This window comes from Centruroides vittatus, unplaced genomic scaffold (genome assembly GCF_030686945.1).
Source record: "Centruroides vittatus isolate TY-2023 unplaced genomic scaffold, ASM3068694v2 contig_2969, whole genome shotgun sequence".
Classification (NCBI taxonomy): Eukaryota; Metazoa; Arthropoda; class Arachnida; order Scorpiones; family Buthidae; genus Centruroides; species Centruroides vittatus.
The window spans coordinates 64,287-69,880 of record NW_027121890.1 but is presented as its reverse complement, the minus strand read 5'-3'; positions in this window follow the sequence as shown (position 1 = coordinate 69,880).

The window sequence follows — 5,594 nt, the reverse complement described above, 5'->3', positions numbered from 1 at the left end:
ACGTGAATTGAGTGTAAATACAGAAAAAAACGAATTATATCAAAGTTGGGACGAATAAGCTGACATTTTATCGAACAGAGCTCATATAATCATTGTCATTTTCAGCCTGGTTCCCACTTCGACTGTTTTATCTTGAGAAAAAGTTAATTTTTCAAAATAAAAGTACTTTGTTCTTAGTGAAGAAAAATAAAAGTATCGAAATATAGTATTCAGAATTAAAAATATTGATGTGTGTCCATATTAGAAATGTATATTTTATTCTGATATTAGAAATAATATCACGAAAAAAACATTAGATATATGAAATACGGCCATAAACGATTTCTTTTTGTCAAATAAATTAAGGATTAAACAGGCTTATCTAGAAAAATTCAATCGCGAATAACTGACTATAAATATACAGAGGATACAGTATGCTTGTTATGTGATAGTATCTGCGTTTACAAATTAACAGAATTTTCCATTTTTTTTACACATTATTATGCTATAATCTAGGAAACTATGTTTAATAATAAGACATACTACAGAAAGGGTAAGAAAGGAACGTCAGTCATTGTAACTAATGTATTATTGAAAGTTTCATTCATATAGATAATTAATTTTATCAAGATACATTTCTCCAAAAGAAAATTATCGATATTTATCGTAAATATAAGTAAATTTTATTATAATTTAGATAAAATCTCAATTTTTCCCCACGCATGGCTTCTTTCCCCTCCCTCTTACTCCTATACTTGGAACATTCCATTTCATAATTTAATGTAATAATAACGTTTAAAATGATTCTAAATAAAATATTGACACTTAAAGTAGGTTAATATAAGCCTATATTGTCACGAGTCTCAGGTGTATTCATAAAAATGTAATAATCTATACAATAATACTTTCTCACATGCTCCATTTGTTAAAGTTTGCAGCTGTAATTGAAGGTAATATATAAAGAAACAAAATGTTTATATTATCAATAGTTATAAAAGATATCTTATTTTCACGTAGAAAAACAAAATAAGACAGAAGAAACAGACAATCACACGATATCTCTATCCAGGACATTCTATAATTGATTTCAAATTTCTAATGTCGACATACATGAATATTTTTGTGTGTGTGAATATTATATTTCCATACTTTTATGTTTCTTCACTAAGAACATCTTAAAACATTAACTTTTTACCAACAAAAAACAGTCGAAGTAGAAACAGGCTGAAAATAACAACGAATTATAAGCTCTGTTTTGGGAATGTAAGCTTGTTTCTCCCATCTTTGATATAATTCGATTTTTTTCTGTATTTACACTCAACTTACGTATAAATTATTGTATTGTGCTGTTTATACTTAATAACCTAACTTTGTTTATGTTTACTAAATTGAATTTCACAGTAAAATACTCGAAAACTTTTCTTTTTTGGAAATTGGCCGAATTGGAAAAAAGTATTCTTTCCAATTCGGCCCGGGGGCTAAAACTATTGCCCACCCCTGGCCTAAACTATGATAGAACAACGTTGTCATTTGGAAATTAGATATGAGATAGGTCACTAGGAAATCTCCTGCCAAGATAAAAATAGCTTTCGGTCACGTGTTCACCAAGAAATATGTTTAAAATTTAATTTTTCAGCTTACATAAACCGTACAATAAATGAGTATTTCTTCGAAAGAAGTCGATATACACGAATAAATAATAATTATTTAATAATGCTTTTATCCATTTTAAGTTGATATTGTAAAAATTAAGCCATTTAATCTGTGTGGCTTTTATAATTTAGAGTTTTCGAGTATTTTACTGTGAAATTCAATTTAGTAAACATAAACAAAGTTAGGTTATTAAGTATAAACAGCACAATACAATAATTTATACGTAAGTTGAGTGTAAATACAGAAAAAAATCGAATTATATCAAAGATGGGAGAAACAAGCTTACATTCCCAAAACAGAGCTTATAATTCGTTGTTATTTTCAGCCTGTTTCTACTTCGACTGTTTTTTGTTGGTAAAAAGTTAATGTTTTAAGATGTTCTTAGTGAAGAAACATAAAAGTATGGAAATATAATATTCACACACACAAAAATATTCATGTATGTCGACATTAGAAATTTGAAATCAATTATAGAATGTCCTGGATAGAGATATCGTGTGATTGTCTGTTTCTTCTGTCTTATTTTGTTTTTCTACGTGAAAATAAGATATCTTTTATAACTATTGATAATATAAACATTTTGTTTCTTTATATATTACCTTCAATTACAGCTGCAAACTTTAACAAATGGAGCATGTGAGAAAGTATTATTGTATAGATTATTACATTTTTATGAATACACCTGAGACTCGTGACAATATAGGCTTATATTAACCTACTTTAAGTGTCAATATTTTATTTAGAATCATTTTAAACGTTATTATTACATTAAATTATGAAATGGAATGTTCCAAGTATAGGAGTAAGAGGGAGGGGAAAGAAGCCATGCGTGGGGAAAAATTGAGTTTTTATCTAAATTATAATAAAATTTACTTATATTTACGATAAATATCGATAATTTTCTTTTGGAGAAATGTATCTTGATAAAATTAATTATCTATATGAATGAAACTTTCAATAATACATTAGTTACAATGACTGACGTTCCTTTCTTACCCTTTCTGTAGTATGTCTTATTATTAAACATAGTTTCCTAGATTATAGCATAATAATGTGTAAAAAAAATGGAAAATTCTGTTAATTTGTAAACGCAGATACTATCACATAACAAGCATACTGTATCCTCTGTATATTTATAGTCAGTTATTCGCGATTGAATTTTTCTAGATAAGCCTGTTTAATCCTTAATTTATTTGACAAAAAGAAATCGTTTATGGCCGTATTTCATATATCTAATGTTTTTTTCGTGATATTATTTCTAATATCAGAATAAAATATACATTTCTAATATGGACACACATCAATATTTTTAATTCTGAATACTATATTTCGATACTTTTATTTTTCTTCACTAAGAACAAAGTACTTTTATTTTGAAAAATTAACTTTTTCTCAAGATAAAACAGTCGAAGTGGGAACCAGGCTGAAAATGACAATGATTATATGAGCTCTGTTCGATAAAATGTCAGCTTATTCGTCCCAACTTTGATATAATTCGTTTTTTTCTGTATTTACACTCAATTCACGTAAAAATTATTCTATTGTCCTGTTTATAATTAATAGCTTGTCTTTGTTTCTGTTTACTGAATGGAATTTCACAGTAAAATATTCGGAAACTAAATTATAAAAGCCAAACAAATTAAATAGCTTAATTTTTACAATATCCACTTAAAATGGATAAAAGCATTATTGTATATTTATTATTTATTCGTGCATATCGACGTTTTTCGAAGAAATAATCATTTATTGTAGAGTTTTTATGAGCTGAAAATTATTCTGTTGTTTTTGATGAAATTTGTTACAATTTACTAATTTTTACAGAAACATTGAATTTTAAACGATGACATTAGTTAAAATGTATTAATTTGTACACAAACATAAAATTTAAGGCATATTTCTTAGTGATCACGTGACCGAAAGCTATTTTTATCTTGGCGGGAATTTTCCCACAGTGATCTTTGTCATATCTAATTTGCATATTAATGATAGTACATTACTAATCTTTATTAAACAGATCTAGACATTTTATATTATTTAAATTTGACTGGATTAGTAAAATAATTATATAAAAATTTTCAGTATTTTGCAGGAAACTTCAATCCAGATGACGTAAGAGTCATCCATGGTTCGCGGGAGAATTTGCGCGATGATCTTTTTTATATCTAATTTGCATAATTATAATGGAAAATTATTAATCTTTATTAAACAGATCTAGTTATTGTGTATTAATTAAATTCATCGGTTTTTGTGAAAGAATTCTTTAAAACTTTTAGCGTTTATTTAGAAACTTTTTGTCACCTGATGACATTGGACAAGAGCATTTTCGTTTTGTTTATTGTATACGACAGTTCGCGCCAGATTTCGTAAAGTGCGATTTAATAATTCTGTGTTTCTCGTTTTTTCGAAGTTCACTGCGATAATTTTTTATTACGTGGATCCATACATTCTGCGTTGTTTTTAACGGTTAAAAGGTGAAAATTTTACGCTGAATATAGAACTTGTTTTTCAGAATATGCTACTTTACAAAAAGAAAAGTTAAAAATAATTTATTTTTCAACAATTTGGGAGAACTGACTTTTGGATATAACATATGGATATAAATGAAAGTATGTATTATTGAGCTACTAATTTATTTCTGTTTATGTGTATTGTTGTACTGCAACTTACTTTGTTTTACTACGTTAGAGAAAGTAGGTCACACATTGGATTTCTGACATAAAACTGTCGGCTTTTTCAGAGTGAAGCAGACCCTCTCAGTGAAGTGTATTTTAGGGAAGTTATGCACTTTTTTTCTGATGCATGCCAATTGTGAAAATTGTTTTTAAAATTAAATATCGCTGAATGACGATAACATATGTTCTAAATGTGAAGATGAATATAAAAATATTTCTACATTTTTTTATTGTTTTGTTGTTTCTTAAAGATTAATTTATTTAAATTTATTATATGTCAAGTAAGTTTATTTACAAAATGCTAATATTTTAATTTTCTTGAATATTTCGGTGTAAATTTGAACAAGGAATTTTAAAATTTTAAATAAACGATATACTGAAATTTTCTTTTATTTACAATGATTACGTCACTTCTACAGAAAGTAGAACACGAGACGACCTTCACCCACATTTCAGTCTGGGGGGAAAGGCCGCCAGTAGTCGTAGTTGTAAACGTAACAACCTTTACGTCATCTATTGTTGTGGATGAAATTCGTTAACTGTCAATGACATGTTCTTGAATTTGATTCGCAGGTTGGAAAAAATCGTCATTACTTAAATGCCTAAAACTTTAAAAAATTTTATAAAATTGAAAATAAATTCAAAAGTTTTGAAAAAATCGTATCGGATGGAAAATCAAAAGAGAATTTAATATAAATTTGAAAAAAAAAAATTTAGCAAAAAATTACCGCGAAAAAAATTCATATATAAAAAAATTATGTGACAATAAAGAACGATTTTTTCTTTACAAGACGTAACTGTTTAAAAATTTTTTTTCCTAAACGGAAACGAGAAAAACGCGTGGGAAAATTCTTAAAAAAATTTCCACGGTTTATCTCTACAACTAACTGGTAGAGTTGAGTCTGACTGTTCCACTGTTAAGAGGTTAAGTTTACAGTTAGCACTCGAATTCGTTGTATTGTCTCAAATTCTAGGAACACCTATGGCTTAATTACATTCACGTGACTAACTTTTCCAGCAATAAGCTATATAAGATGCTTCCTCCCCCCTAGAGGGGAGTCAATCATTAACAGGGAGATCGAGTCACTTTGGATTTTCCATCTTGTCTTAGTGCCTAACGAAAAATTTTAGTTTGTGCCTCTAGAGTTACCGACTCTTATACTTTAAAAAAATTACCGACTTTTGTGACCAATGGAATATTTGAAATATGGATGTTTTAAGAGGTATGGAACCCATCTATGTGCTCTCAACTATATTTGTAACAATTATATAAAAAAATAAATCCATTTT